Source organism: Marmota marmota, unplaced genomic scaffold, assembly GCF_001458135.2.
Source record: "Marmota marmota marmota unplaced genomic scaffold, marMar, whole genome shotgun sequence".
NCBI lineage: Eukaryota > Metazoa > Chordata > Mammalia > Rodentia > Sciuridae > Marmota > Marmota marmota.
Window position 1 is genome coordinate 2,635,593 of NW_025999880.1, and position 16,894 is coordinate 2,652,486.

The 16,894-nt window shown below is 35.4% G+C and overlaps 1 protein-coding gene and 1 long non-coding RNA gene across 10 annotated transcripts in view; one reads left to right on the forward strand and one right to left on the reverse strand.

The window, feature by feature from the left end:
- Window positions 1–16,894, forward strand: part of Bcas3 (BCAS3 microtubule associated cell migration factor) — a 575,967-nt gene that overhangs the window by 387,450 nt on the left and 171,623 nt on the right. The gene's annotated exons all lie outside the window — the stretch shown is intronic.
- LOC125612022 lies at window positions 7,187–8,148 on the reverse strand. Its single transcript, XR_007342278.1, has 3 exons — window positions 8,003–8,148; window positions 7,285–7,293; window positions 7,187–7,197 (listed from the first exon to the last, which is right to left on the reverse strand). It is a non-coding gene; the product is annotated as an uncharacterized LOC125612022 (long non-coding RNA).

Genomic DNA, 16,894 nt, shown 5'->3' on the forward strand with positions numbered 1-16,894 from the left:
TATTTTTATTTTAACCCTTCCACAATTTGTACCCTGTAATGCCCCCACTCTGGAAGATCTTTCTGGTGATTCTTTGACACCAGCTCTATATCCATTCACACCCACCATGTGGCCCTGTCTTCTCTCTTGAGCCTTTTCTCCTTTCTCCTACATCTGTATTTGTCATTTAATTGCCACACTGTGAGATGGGTTGATACCATTTTGTGTTAAAAAATAAAAATGCAGTCAAACGAAACTTAATTTCTTTTTAGCAGCAACTTTGAACGCATGGAGGGTAGCTCTTAATTTTCTCACTTTTTCAAATATTTATCCCTAGTTTTCCTTCCTGCCAAAGTCTAGAATTCCAGAGTGTTTTTTTCTTCAGAAATTTAATTAGGCCACAAGTTTGAGGCTTAATGGTAGATCAAAAAATGTATGATATGCTTGAGAGATCAAGACAGCAAATTGATTACTCTTGTAGCAAAGGTTGGCAAATGTGGGAGAGGGAGCAGGTACCGCCCTGTGCTGCAGGACCTGAGCCAGTGATCAAGGTCAGTCTCAGTTCATTAACTTCTGAGGACCTATAGTCATTGTAAATGTGACTGCTCAAACCTTATATTACAATTACAGTATAGTATGGTTGTAGAATGACTTACGTTCCCTTCAGTCATGTCCAAGAGTAATGTTGGATGCTAAAAGTGCAAGAGTAGCATTAACTGATTTCTGGCCACGTTGCCTAGTTTTCTGATGCCTACATGGAAAAAATCTCACCTCTCAAGGTATTGAGTGTGGATAAATACACTCCCCCATGCTTAGCTAAGACAGGCATGTATTCCTAAACTAACCTATAGTGAAGAGTTATATTGCCATTGTGCTTTCAACTAACACATCATTTGAAACTGGAATGTATTTCATAGTAATTATTGAGATCACACCATCAAGAAATATGTTTTCTCAACAATCTAATACCTATTTTTGTTCCTGTGCTTAAAAAGCATTGTGAATTACTTTGACTATAAATTACTATTAAGCCTACTTTTAAATGATTTTTAAAGGATTTCACTTGGGCTGGGAATGTAGCTCAGTGGTAGAGCTCTTGCCTATCTTGCCCAGCACCACAAAAAGAAATAAGTAGAAATCATTTTAAAAATGAAGTATTTCTCTTGAGAAAATATGACAGATCATTTTAAGCTTAACAGTTTTAAAAAACTGGGATAAAGATAACATCTATATGTTAGGTCCTTTATACAGAGAGAGATAATAACTTGGTTTGGGATTTTGAAGATGGATAACCTAACTGTACTATGTGTTTGGATTCCGTTGCTTATGAATTCTTCAGTGTACTTTAGACACTTTCCATGCCAGCCTTCATAAACAAACACAAAAACTGAAAAATCAATGTACTTTTAAATTTGTTAAACATGTTAAAGACCATTCGAATTGCTCGTGCTGGTGATAAGATATATGAGGTTTTTCTTGAAGCCAAGATTATGGGTATTGGGCCATTTTTAATTTTGCTCCTTCTAATTTCCATTAGTTGATTTTTCTAAAAGTGAATTAGTTAACATTCATTTTCTAAGCATTAATCGAGTGTGCCATGAATAGGATTTTGCAAAGTCTTCAGTAAATGCAGGTACCAGATTTCCCCTTCCATCTGAAATAAATAAACTGGACAATTATGTGACAAAATGATTTTCAACATATTGGGTATCAAGCCATTAAAGACAGTGATCCCTAGAACTTGGGGAAAAAGTGAAGTGAACCCTACAGTTGTCCCCACTCATTGTCAATACATAGGGAGGGGAAATCTGAGTGGAGTAAAGAAATCTCCCTGAATGGGCAAAAAATGAAGCTGGGGTCCCCAAGGGACAAGAGTTCATAGGTCAGAATGAGCAAGAGGAAAGAGCTGCAGAGAGAGTGGGGGAGAGAGAAAGAGAACAACCATAAACGTTTATCTGCACAAAGGGGATCCTACAAGCCTTCAGAGCACTGATCAGAACATGGGAAATTGCCCAAGGTCCAGGAAAGCACCATTTAGAAAGATTGGAGGAAATATTTATTGGAACTCACACAGGCTAGGCATAATTTCTGCCAGAATGGGAAAATGTCATAATTTATAGGCAAATAGATAGAAAATTATTTGACTTAACAGAGGGGCAAAATTTCTCCTAGACTAAACTGCTCCAGTTCTACCTAACATTATTTAAAAGAAAGATCCAAAACATATCATCATCATTAAATTGCTTTTAACCAATGATGAAGAAAAAATGTTGTATGATTGCTACACTACAAATGAAGTGTTATAATGCTCTCTAAGGGAAGATTTAAGTGATCTAAGTGCCCAAGTAAAATACAGAAAGTATCAAATTGGATAAAAATGGTAAATCCAGGGCTGGGACTGTAGCTCAGTGGTAGAGCACTCACCTAGCATGTGTGAGGCACTGGGTTCGATCCTCAGCACCACATAAAAATAAACAAATAAAATAAAGGCATGCTGTCCATCTACAACTACACAATTTTTTTTTAAATGGTAAAATCCAATTATAGGTTTCCTACAAGAAACCTGCTTAAACAAAAAGATAAAAATAGGATAAAAGTACAAGGATAGGAATAATGATATACCATGCTAACATTCATTTTAAAAATGAAGAAATGAATTATGTCAAAACTGATATACCATCTTATATGACTAAATAAAGAACCAATAAAAATAAAATAAGTGCAGGAATGGCTATTTTTAAAGACAGAGTAGACTTGGGGAACAGGGATTTTATCACATAATAATGGAACATCTCATAATTATAAAAGTTGTTTATGAACACAACTTTTCAATTCTAATTGTTTCATGTCTCTGATTATATTGTTTCAAAAATAAGAAACTGATAGAACTATACATAGAACTAGATAAATGTAGAGTTATACTTGAAGATTTCACCTCTTTCTCAATATTAATGGAGGAATAGAAGAAGTTCATCAAGCAGAAAGAATATTTGAATGTCTGTAATAACCAACCTAATCTAATTAACTTTTAGCAATGAACTTTACTACCAACACCTGAACCACCTTCTTTTCAAGAGCATGCAAGCAATTTTCTTTTCTTTCAATTTTTTTAAATTGTAGATGAACCTTTATTTTATTTATTTATGTAGTACTGTGAATCAAACCCAGTGCATCACTCATGCTAGGCAAAAGCTCTACCACTTAGCTACAACCCCTATGCAAGCTATTTTCTACAATAATCCATCTGCAAAAGTTAAAGAATTTAAATAATACAAAGTGTTCTCTGATCACAATGAAATTAAAACAGAAATAAGTAACTATTGGATATTTGAATAAATTATCAAGTGTTTGGTAACTAATACTTCATGGATTATTCAAGAAGTAAAAGAAGCCAGGGATGGTGGCACGCCTGTGGCTGGGGAAGCTGAGGCAGGAGGATCACAAGTTCCAGGCCAGCCTCAGCAACTTATCAAGTTACTAAGCAACTTAATGAGACCTTGCCTTTGCCTCAAAAAAAGGTATGATGATGTAGCTCAGTGGTAAAAGTGTCTTTGGGTTAAGTTCTCCAGAAATTTTTTTTTAAATGAAGTAAAAGAAGAAATTAGAAACTTTTTAAAATCTGAATGCAAGTTAAGACAGAGTCTGTCAAAATTTATGGGCTGCACTAAATTAGTACTTAGAGGAAAACTTATAGCACTAGATATCTCTGGTAGGAAAAAAATCTCAATTCAGTGATCTCAAATTATATGTTAAAAAAACCAGAATATGGAGCTGGGGATGAGCTCAATGGTAGAGAACATGATTAGGTTGCATGAGATCCTGAGTTCAAACTCTAGTACCACATTAAAAACAAAACCAAAAAGGAATAATGGTCAAATTAGAAATGATTTAAATAAAAACAGAATAGAGGAAAAAACACTAAAATCTTTATTTCTTAGTTTTAGTACCAATAATATGATTCATTTTTAAAAAAGATAAATTGGAGCTGAAGATATATATCAATCATAGAGTGTTTGCTTATCAGGCACAAAGCTCTGGGTTCGATCCCCAACACTGGAACAACAACAACAATTAAAGACAAATCAGACTTCATCAAAATTCAGAACATAAATTTTTTTTAATTATTCATAACTGTAATGGAATGTTACATACCCAGAAAAAATTTCTTTGCTTTATTTAAAGTTGGGAAATAGAAATTGTATTTTTGGTGAACATTGTTCTTTGTTTATGATGAGAACATTTGAAATTTATTAGCAATAAATTGAAATATTTTGAAACATATAGTACTTTATTAACTATAAATCACCACACTGTGCATTAGATCTCAAGAAATTTATTCCCCCTGTTCAACTGAAACTTTGTTCCCTCTGATCAACATCTCTCCTTACCCCTCAAATGTTGCTAACTACCATTCTTCTCTCTGCTTCTGTGAGCTTGATTAATTAGGATGGAAACAGGCCTCATGGTTGTAAAATGTACTTGAAGTTCAAGGTGTACCTTTCTAGGAGACGTTCTTGGGAGAGAGTTTGATCATCCTAGTATAGATCCTCAACATGCAAGGTCCCTTGATGGTTTGGAGAATAGCTCAAAGTTTTATAGAACAGCCCTGCTACAGCCTAAGCTCTCATTGTGTCTTGTCAAAATCTTGGATTTATATGTGTTTTGAAAGCTAGTGGGTAAGGCCAATAACTCACCTGTGCGGTCTGATAAGGCATGATTTAGCATTCTCTTATGGAGGAGCATTATATTCCATCTTCTTATATAGCAAAATTTTGTATCACTCAGGTAGCAAATCATGTAAGTATTTGGAATCATTTCAAAACAACTGGATTATGTGGGAGTTTTATTTTTATTTTTACGGAGGTACTTCAATACTGTTTTCAATAATGATTATACTAATTTACATTTCTACCAACAGTATACCAGGGTTCACTGGGAGAAATATTAATGCAAGCCACACAGTGGAAGAAAATATTTTCAATCACATATCTGATAAAGGACTTTATGTCCAAATATATGAATGTATAAAAGCTCAAAACTCAATAATAAGAAAACAATCATCTCAACCTGTATAACAGTAGTAATAATTTGGAAGGTTTAAAGTTTGGAAAAAAAAAACAAGTAAGGTCATTAGTTTAAGGAAAAAAAATATAATATTAGAAAAACTCTTTATCCAGAGAATTTTTATCCCTAATTTTGTTTTGTTTTTACTCAGTGACACAATTTTTAGTTTTATTTCCTCTTGACAAAAGTTCAGAACAAAAATCCCAACCCTAGCCGGGCACAGTGGCACATGCCTATAATCCCAGCAGCTCAGGAGGCTGAGGCAGGAGGATTACAAGTTCAAAGCCAGCCTCAGCAACAGCAAGGTGCTAAGCAACTCAGTGAAACCCTGTCTCTAAATAAAATACAAAACAGGGTTGGGGATGTGGCTCAGTGGTCTATCGCCCCTGAGTTCAGTCCCCGGTATGCCCCTCCCCCACAATAATAACCCAACCCATAAAAATCCAAAGTTCCTTCCCCCTGTGTTAGTGACTGATTATTTTCTGATAGTTTGGAAGTTGTGTAATAAATGTAATGACATTTTCATTTTTTATTGTAAAATGTGAGCAAATAATTTGAACAGATTTCACTAAAAAAATGCAGATGATAAAGAAGCACACACAAAATTGCAAATTAAAACCAACGTTATATGCCGCTACAGACTTATTAAGTTCTCTAAAATAAAAAAATACTATCAGTTTTCATCCATATCAAGGACAGAATGCAACTAGAACCCTCATACGTTATTGTTGGAAATATTAAGTCATACAAACATTTTGGAAAACAGTCTGACCATTCCTTCTTTGCATTGAACCAAGGGCTTTCTTTGTGCACATTAATCATGTGCTACTCCTCCACGCCTCCAGCCCTAACAATTTCTTAAAACTTTAACCATGCACCCAGCCATTACACTTGTAAGTATTTAACCAAGAGAAGCAAAAACTGTATTAGTAGTAGCCAGGAACTGGAAGCAACTAAATGTCTATAAGCACATATTGGGTAATTGATATTTATCCATATAAATGGATAAATTGATATTTATCCATAAAATGAAATACTACTCAGTAATAAAAAGGAATGTGTTTTGATAAATAATATGAGTGCATCTCAAATAATGAAGGGGCCAGATCACATGAATACATGCTGTGTGGTTGAATATATATATACCATGCTGGAGGATGCTAACTAATCTGGGTAATAGAAAGGAATGCTAGTGTCCTGGATATGGAGATAGTGCAAGAAATGAGATGGATTACAAAGGAGGCTGCCTTGCCTGTCTTGGTTATGTTCATAATCTTGATTTTGGTAAGGGGTGTATACATATGTCAGGACTTGTAAATTATACACTTAAAATATACATTTATTAGTCATATTGTTAGATTTTTCAAGATTGGTGACTTATACTTTCATTCTAAATTCTGTTCAGCAATGCTATTTTGGGATTTGGGGCTTATTGTACCAATTAATCTAGTATTTCTTTTAACTGGAAGTTAAATAGTGTGTAGTCATTGTACCTGACTTGTTTCCAAACCCATAGCTGTTTAATGAGAGAAATAAATCCATAGAATTTTGATTATGGACTAAACCAATAGTACACGCCTCCAGCCCTAACAGGGTTCACTGGGAGAAAATATTAATGGAAGCTGCACATTGGAAAAATATTTTTGTAATGGGTACATTACATAAAAGCATGTATTATAGCTGCTAAAAGGGTAATCTCTTATCTACATTCTATCATAAAGTGAATATTAGACATGTATCTTTGAATGTTTGGGTTGGTATTTTGCTTTGGACTCTTCAAATGCAGGCTTAAATCTTAATTTTATTATTATTTTATTTAAATTTACTTTCCCAAATTCATAGGTTCTGCTTTGGTGGGCTATTCATACCCAATCTGCTATTTCATTCTATGGAAGTTTTGCTTGGACGTTTTATTTTGAAATCTGTATTACAAAGTCTTTTATCCTTTTATTGGTTTAGTACTTTAAGCTTGAGACATAAAAAAGAAGACTATCAGTGAAAATCAATTGAAATGCAGTTAGATAAAGATCTGATGTACAAGGCAGAAGGCTTAGTCGCAGCACAATGTAATCAATTAGGACCCTCCAGCTGCATACAGAGTTTTACCCATCCAATCACTTTTCACACATTTCCCCCATTAGCTTGACTAGAGTTCTTCTTCTTCTTCTTTTTTTTAATGTGAATTATGATGAATGGGATTGTTGTTATGAATGTAGAGATGGGTCATTATCCTACAGAAACCAGACTGTGCTGGCGTTTAGTGATTAGGACTATCTGCTCCTGCTATCAATAAAGTACAGATTTATCTGTCTCAAGCTATGATTGGGAAGCTGTAGTCATTGTTATCTAATTCATTATCTAATTCATTTAACAATGTTACAATACAAATTTATTACAATACAAAATTGTTTTTGTTCATCTGGGTAGTTTACATAATTTTTTAGTTAGTTGTGCAATAAAGGAATATAATTTATCAAATAGAAGTGGAATATTTTTTGAGGCTTAAAATCAAATAAATATCCTTTAGAAATTAGTATCCTCAAATTTAACAACCTGAGTGTAACTCTTCGAAGTTGTTAAAAAATGGAAATAGTAGATGAAGCTTGCATCCCCTACATGAAGATGCTGGAAGTTTGAACAGTTAATAAACATGAGCTTATTACAGAAGTTCTATAGATGTTACATTTTTTAAAATGATCTGATTGTTTTTCTGGGCTTGGGGATTTCAAGAGGCAGTAAGGAGTTATTGGATTTGGTTTAATGCACCACATGACTGAGCGCCATTTCTAGGTAAATTGGGCCAGTCAGCCAAACATTAGCATGCTTTATTTAAAAAAAAAAAAATCAATCCTTCCAAAACCTCTACCCAGGTAAATTAGTAGAAAAGGTTCTGCAAGAGACAGGTATTGAATTTTAATCAAACTAGTTTTTCTTTGCCCTTAAATTTTTATTGTGTCACTCCTCTTCCTAAATCTTACTGTCTCAGAATCTGGAATATAGAGATGTAGTGCTTACAATGCTCTGCCCTTATGGATGTCAGTGTAGGGCTGGAAAATTTTCATTGTCTGCAAGGGTGGGTAATTTTAAAGTTATGTGGAAAAGGAGGAACTGTTTGCTGACTGTGGCAGACACCAAAAAGAAGTCCTGGTGGAGATGCTGTTCTTAGAAGCTTAAAGATAAAGCAGGGCAACTTTTGAGGTCCATTGATGAAAACTCCTCTGTGTTTTGTGCCTTGAGTTTGGGGGAGGAGCGTTCAGTGCTAGAAGAGTTAATAAACACCAAGAGCTGTGCTCATCTTGTAGCTTTAGTGGGGCTTAATCTGTAAGCTTGATTACCTCCTGACCCTCTCTTGTCTCTCCCTTCAAGCACTGTGGGGGCTTATGGCAGTATTAGTGGCATTGTGCCCATCATTGGCTTTAGGGAAATCATTCTACAAGAAAGAAAAGCAGAAAGACTGGATTTGTGTGCTGTGTGTTGTCATTAACACAAGAATAACCTCAGGGGCTCCACCGGGCAGGAGGGGATGTCTGTTCTTACTAGAAAACTGTAGGTGAGATGTCACTGTCTTTTTTTTTTAAGCCCACCTTGTCTCTCGCCTAGTGGCATCATCATGTGGAAGGACATGGTTTTACACATTAAGCAGGATCTCAATTACATGGAGAGTGCTTTGTATTCTCTGTGATATTTCATAAAAATACAGGCTGGGATTTTTTTTTTTTTTTTTTTTTTTGAGACACATTCACAGATTTGCCATGTAATTAATTCTCAGCATTGAGATATTCTGGAGTCTGAGATCAGATTGAGTGCTCCCTGTTTTGCCAAACATCATTAAATCATTAGTGTAGGGGACTTGTTGTGAAGCACCGATTAAAAGCTCAGAGAAGCCCTTGTACATTTTTATATTAATCCCAAGAGCTTTCCAATATTCCTTTTCTCTTTCTAATGAGGAGTCTGAGAAGATGATGTATTATTTCGTTTTAAAAATCTTGGAAGATAAACAAAGACAGAAAATGATTATGGCTATGGATAAGGGATTAAACTATTTAGCCAACAAGCTGTAATAAACAAATACTTAGCCAATATATGTTAAACTGGAAGCCAGAAGGTAGAAATAATGTGGCTTAAATTTTGACTCCATGCAGTCAGAGGATGTGAGAGAAACAGGGCAAGTTCTCCCTTACCCCCAGGGTGTTACAGATTTAATTGTCAGGTCTGCTAAAGAACAGGTCTATCTTTCAAATATGAGGAAACAACTCAGGGCTGAGAGCAAGTGATGGCCTTGATAGCACGGAATGGCTAGAGCTTGCTGCCTCTACAGAGAGCATCATCCCATGCTGTGTGCCTGTGCCATAGAACAGAAAGCTGTGGGGCAGACCTTAGAGGTGGCATTGGTGTTATCTGCACTAAGCTTTGTGATTCACGCTAGAATCAAGTTATCTTAGCCACCTAGCACTGGGAATGATAGGGAATAAAGATGACCAGGTAGAGCCTAAGGATGGAATATAAGCTCTGTGAGGACAGTATCTTCCCTGTCATTGCATTCCTAGCAGTTGGAATAGTCCCAGGTATATAAGGGCAATTTGATTAAAATTTTTATGTCATTAATTCACATAACTGTCGAGGGACAAGATGCTATTAGATCCTTGCCTGATCCTGTGCTTTTGTGGTAAGGCCTGAAACTCTCGGATCCCACTGGTTGTAGTCACCTATAGGATTCTAAGCAGATCAGAGTAAACTACACAGTTGCCATGAGATAATTCTGACAAGCACTCAGAGAACTAAGCAGTTGCTCATTGCTGTGGGTAATACGATCTTTGAGCCATTGCTCAACTATGTCTGGATCAATATACCCAGAAACAATCTTTTGCATACTTAAGCAATCAAAGAGCTTGAATATTCCAATCATTTCCTTTTGCTGGTCTGAAGTAATTTCTTTTGTCTTTTGAAACAAAATCTGCAAATTGTTGTTTCTTTCTGAGTTGCCAAATGATTATAAAGTGGGCAGTTTCAGGATGAATTCAGTAAAGACAGTCTGATCGCTGACCTTCGATACTGATTGCTTAATTTATATTATGTGCTGAGTGAAAGGGGACCCACTGTGGTTGCAGACTGCACACCTACCATCTTAAAAAGATTCCTTGATGGGCTGGGGATGTGGCTCAAGCGGTAGCGCGATCGCCTGGCATGCGTGTGGCCCGGGTTCGATCCTCAGCACCATATACAAAACAAAGATGTTGTGTCCGCCGAAAACTAAAAAATAAATATTAAAAAAAAAAAAAAGATTCCTTGAGGGGGGAAAAGAAGCATAGTTAGGAATTTGTAGAAGGTTAAAAAAAAAAGGATAGAGGGAGTTGTGAAGAAGGAAGAAGAGAAGATTTGATGCTCAGTCAATTGGCTTCTTCCATTTTTGTTTTTTCCCTAATGAATTCACAATATCCAGAAAAGGAAAATTGGCCATTTTGTACAGGGGGATGCTTGAGAAAACATTAGGGGAATATATATAGTACTTGATGAAGCTTTGGAAAAGATAGAAAAGCCACTAAATTTAGATTCAAAAGATGACAACCGATTAAAAAAAAAAAAGTAGAGTGGACAACATTGTGGAAAGGCTAATTTAGTCAAATCACCCAAGGTCAGGAAATGGTAGACCCTTCCCACCTAGTGCTGTCTGTCTTGAATGCTTCAAAATGTGGTGTGAAAAATGTTAAATTTGCAAGCAAGGGGTTTTGCAAATGCAAAAGAATTTTTAAAATATCAGCTAAGAGTTATACAGGAAAAGATTATTTTGAAGAGCAATTTTCAACACTGTTGAGACTGGCTTGTGACCAGTGCTGCTAAGACATTGGCAAATGAACCTGTATAATGTAAATGGCATTTAAAAAAAAAATGTTTTATTTTTAGTTATAGTTGGACACAATACTTTATCTATTTTGATGTGGTGCTGAGGATCGAACCCTGGGCCCCACACATGCCAGGTGAGTGCTCTACCACTGAGCCACAAACCCATCCCTGTAAATAGCATTTTAGTTGACAAAAATGTTGTGACCCAAGTCTTGGAGGAACCTAACTCACTTTTATCATAGAAAATTTCTATCTGATGTGTAAGGGGTAAAGATTTACTCCCAAGATGTAGGCTCTCTATTCACCTCACAGATTGTTTCTTTTGCTGAGAAGAAACTTTTTAGTTTGAGTCCATCCCATTTATTGATTCTTGATTTTAATTCTTGCACCACCGGAGTCTTATTAAGGAAGCTGTGGCCTAATCCCACATGATGGAGATTAGGGCCTACTTTGTCTACTATTAGACACAAGGTCTCTGGTTGTATTCTTAAATCCTTGATCCATTTTGAGTTGAGTTTTGTGCATGGTGAGAGATAGGGGTTTAATTTCATTTTGTTGCATATGGATTTCGAGTTTTCCCAGCACCATTTTTTGAAGAGGCTATCTTTTCTCCAATGCATGTTCTTGGCCCTTTGTTTAATATAAGATAATTGTAGTTTTGTGGGTTAGTTTCTGTGTCCTCTACTCTGTACCATTGGTCTACCAGTCTGTTTGAGTGTCAGTACCATGCTGCTTTTGTTACTGTTGCTCTGTAGTATAGTTTAAGGTCTGATATAGTGATGCCATCTGCTTCACTCTTCCTGCTAAGGATTGCTTTAGCTATTCTGGGTCTTTTATTTTTCCAGATGAATTCTATGATTACTTTTTCTATTTCTATGAGGAATGTCTTTGGAATTTTGATCAGAATTGCATTAAATCTGTATAGTGCTTTTGGAAGTATGGTCATTTTGATAATATTAATTCTGCCTATCCAAGAGCAAGGTAGAGCTTTCCATCTTCTAATTTGTCTTCACTAATTCACTTTTCATGGTCACTGTATTAATCAAGAAATTATACTCACACATACAAAGAAATCATACACAAAATATGGAAAGAACTCTAATAATTCAATAATGAGAAGACAGCTCGATTAAAAAGTGGACATTTGAGAAAAAGATGTACAATGGAAGAATATAAAATGTATGATTTCGCTCATGTGACATTCCAGAAAAAACAAAACTATAGAGATGCAGTGCAGATCAGTGATTGCCAAAGACCAAGAGTTGGGAGAAAGGGATTAACTTAACAGAGATGTAAGGGGAGTTTTTGGAGTGAGAGATATTCTGTATCTTAAGCCCAGTGCCTCAGGAGGCTGAGGCAGGAAGATCACAAGCTCTAGGCCAGCCTCAGCAGCTTAGCAAGGCTCTGTGAAAAAAACAAAACAAAATAGGGGGAAGGAGGTTTAAATGAAGGTAAATTAAGGCCATTATAAAGGTAAGTAAAACAACAGTGACATAAACTCCAAGGCCCTGCATAAAACTAGTGCCTAATTTTTCAACTTAAAAATAATAAAAGTTGTATTTATTTGAATCAGTGGGTCTTTAGCTCAGCAAAATCTAGTATTGGGAAAGGCTATCTCCATACAAGGTAATAATAATTAAAATTTTTCTTTCTGCGAATTGCTAATGGGCTAATGGTTTAAAGACTTCTTATCCATATTCTACTATGTTCTTCTTTTCATGACCATGCTGTGACCTTTCAAAACAAAAGTTAGAGATCGGAAGTAACTGACTGACAATTACAGTGGTTGATACACTCCAGTTTAAATAGAAGTGTCCTCGGTTAAAATATGGTTCATTCATCGGTCAAACTGTCCTTATTTCCTTTAATTGAATTAAGATGGACAAATGAGAGATGTGTGCAAGACAGAAAAAAAATCCTTTCACAAATCACTGTTATCCTCCCTCCGAGTGTAAAACGAATCAATTAAAAGCATGTCAAAGTATCTTTTACTCTTGAGCAACTTTAGCACAGAAAACATTTTGTAAAAGCAGAAATTTGAGTGAAAAATTTGTCACCTTTTACAGTTAAATATAATTTAATATTATCTCTGAGAATTATGGATAGTTTATTTTGTACGTGCTTGTTTGGCCACAGATGATAACTTTGTGCAAAAAAAAAACAAAAACAAAAAAACCTTTACTTTTCATTTCGACTTCAAGTTCAAAAAACAAAATTATAAGAAAATGCACAATTCACAACTGTATATGAGCAATTTGCTTTTATCTGAATGTGTACTAAATAGTGTTCCTTGGGGAGAGGTGTTAAGATCAGGATAGAAGGTGAAATATGTGTTTTATTTTTCTGTTTAATCGTCTGCTCTTTGAAAAAATACAGTGTCCTTTTTTTGAGTGCGTTAAATTACTTATTGTATTGTAGCTTATTTATGGATTCATGCACATTCTATAAAATAGAATGTCAGGTTGGTTTTATTAAAATTAGTTACCTGTCCCTATATTTTTGCCTATATTTTCACTCACATACACACACAGGTTTATACTGCTTCACTCAGAACCTACTTTCTGTTTGTAATTCATCGCTTTCCATACTTGAATGTTTTTTCCTGCTGTCTAAATCTGGTCATAGATATGCTTACAAGTTGTTTTGTTTGTTCATTTGAATATTTTTCCAGAAATGTTGTATCAGTATACATTGGGGGTGGGGTAGGGCAAGTCTTATTTACTTAAACTTTCAAAAATATTGAAATGCTTTCAATTTCTACATGTTAACTTTTAGAGAGTCAACTGGCCAACACAAACCAACTCTAAGTTGTTTTTAATGTTATCAGGAACATCACGATAGACCCTCCGCTAAGAGATCTTAAGAACTCACTCAGAATGCTCTGAATGTCAGTCTGTAGAGTCTCCTATCTCTGAACTTTACGTCTGTGACATGTGTTCTCTGCTAGCTTTCTGGTATTTCTGTGAAACTCTTATCATTTGTCTTTTATTATAGACCGAACTGATAAAAGAGGGCCTGAATGTGAATCACAGATCACCAGCACAGTTACCCTGGTTGTTTTCCCCTTGGTTTCATAGTTCATACTTTGAAATTTTTCTTCTTTAACTAGTTAGCACTGAAAAGAATAATTTTTCCTTCTTCCCTCCATAATAAATTAATAGAATTTAAAAACAGGACAGGAAGCTATAATTATTGGCAAACATGTTTACGGTTATTTATTGATGATTTTGCTCATTGGCAGTATGAAGTGTGTGTCACTTGTCATTAGCAGTAATGCGGTAACAATTTCAGCACGTTATGTTCTCTTTTTATTTACTCTGGTGGCAATATGTTTCTGAAAAGGGCCACTGGCTGTGGGTCAAGAGGTCAGACTTTGAGGTTAAGAGTAGATGGGGTCATTTGCTATTAACCTAAGATTAGTAGCTAAGATTTGTGTTTTTTGTTGTTTTCTTTTTAACAGATTTCATCCTATTTCTGTAAAATGCCCAATTTTAGAAGAATTTCTCCTTTCTGATTTGTGTTCTATTTATTTATCATTAATGTTTTTCTTTCCTGTCTAGATCTTTTCCCAGCCCCTCTCCTAGTCCGTGAAGCACGCTTAACTTAATTTCTAAGATTTAAAAAAAATTCCTCTTTAACCTCTACCTCCCAGTGTACAGAGGCAGCTAATATTTTCTGTGCTTTTGAATTTTTGCAGACTCACCTCCTGCACACATTCACATACCAAATAACCAGTGCACAGCAGAGTTTTAGGTCTGCGATGATGAACACCCTCCGCCCCCAGACAGTCTCTCTCTCTCTCTCTCTCTCTCTATATATATATATATATATATATATTTATATATATATAATATATATATATATTTATATATATATAATATATATATATATATATTTATATATATATATATATATTTCGTATATTCTTGCTATTAAGCAGTCCCCAAGTCTTTAAGTAGCAAGTTTTTTCTTGTCATTTTTTTCAACTAAGGATCTATTGATGGTGCCCTGGTAGCTGAAACTGCTCCTCTCTCTGTACTCTGCAGCTAAAAAATGTCACTTGTTAGGATGTAGTTTCATCAGCTATGTCTGAAAGCTATCTAAATAGAAAGGGACTTCTTGTAACGAAGTGTTCTCTATCTAATTTACCCTCAAAAGAATTCCCACACAATGTCAATTCTGATTTAGACCACAAGCCTAAGAACTAAGTAGATTCTAGGTCCTTTATACCAAAGTTCTTTCTCTTAAATCTTGGCTCATTTGATTACTAAGAGATTCAGTGTTCATAATTTTGGTTTGGCTTAGTTTTATATTTTTTTTTTGTGGTATTAGGGATTGAACCCTAGGGTGCTCTGCTGTTGAACTGCATCCCCAGACCTTTTCACATTTTATTTTAAGATAGGGTTTCACTATATTGCAGAGGCCAATCTCAAATTTGTAATCCTCCTGCCTCAGCCTCCCAAGTTGCTGTAATTACAGGTGAACATCACCACACTTGATGAGACTGTGTATTTTTAAAAAATTATTGGTGATTCTTGCTCTCTACAACCTTAGTAGTAGGTCTAGCAGGTGAACAAGTGGACAACACATACAGTGAGTACAAGGTACAACAAGCAAGAGAAGGTCCTTAATGCAGAATTGTCAGAATGCAGTGTTGAGTTTAATTGGGTAAAATAAGGAGAGGAAATTAAAGTGTGTGTGTGTGTGGGGGGGGGGTTATTGTGTTGAGATTGAACCTAGGGAAGCACTCTACCCCCCAGGTATACCTTTAATCCCCATAAAAGATTTAAACCTATGATAAGCTATTAATCAGAAATTACCCAAATTTTAAAGTATATTATCCTGCAAAGAATAATACAGTTTAAAGGATGTAGTCTTTGTTATTAGGCTTTGTTGTGCTTGGAGTTGAGGAAGGTAGAGAATATTTACAGAAAGCTTTCTAGAGAAGTAGCACCCTGCATGAGGTCAGTAGCAATCCAGGTAGAGAAGAGATACATAAGTAAAATGAGAGAAGAAAGAAAATGCACAGAGTATTCACAGGACTCCAGATGTTGACTTTGCCATGATTTAAAGTCCTAGCAGGGAGTCCTAAGAGATGAATCCAAAGCAGTGTGTGCTTTAGCTAAGGAGCTTGGACTTCATCCTTGAAGGAATAGGGAAGTTTTAAACAGAAGAGTAGTGACATAGTCAGACTTGCATTTGAAATGCAATTTTGTAGCTGTAGAGAGAGCGGATTTGAAGAAAGGTCACCTGCAGTCAGGGATACCATGTAAAGGGCAGGGCTTAATGGAATTGAAATGAAAAGCAGTAAAAAATTGAGAAATATCTGAGTAAAAATTGTTAGATATAGTGATTGTGCATCAGACATCAGAAAATTGGGGAATTTAATATGAACCCCAGGTCTCTCTTTGCTAATTAAATAGAAAATATAAGAGAAGTTTACTCGGGAGTTTATTTTTAATCATGTTGACTTTGATGTACTAATATGACCACCAAGGGCAGGTCAGCCTGGCCCTATCCTAAAAACTAGGGAGTTAGCAACATATAACTATAGAAGATGAGAGGGAAAGTATGTGGTGAGACAGTGAGTCAAGGGCAACACACTGGAAATCAGCAAAATGTTACAGACCAGCAGAGGATGATTTGTTCAGAAGGAACTGTCAAAGAGGCAAGAACAGAACCCAAAAAGTACAGTGCCACTGGAAGTCATAGGGAAGTTGGTTCAGTCAGCAGTGTCATTAATTATATGTCAGGTATGGTGGCACGCACCTGTGTCCCAGCTACTTGGGGACTGAAGCAGAAGGATCACTTCAGTCCAGGAGTTTAAGACCAGCCTGGGCTACATAGTGAGACCTCATCTCTTAAAATTAAAAACATGTATGTATGTATACACATATTTTAACTTTTTAATTAAAATATATTCATATACTATTTTTTAATTTTAAGAGATGGATTTTTGAGATATATATATATATATATATATATATATATATATATATATATATGTATA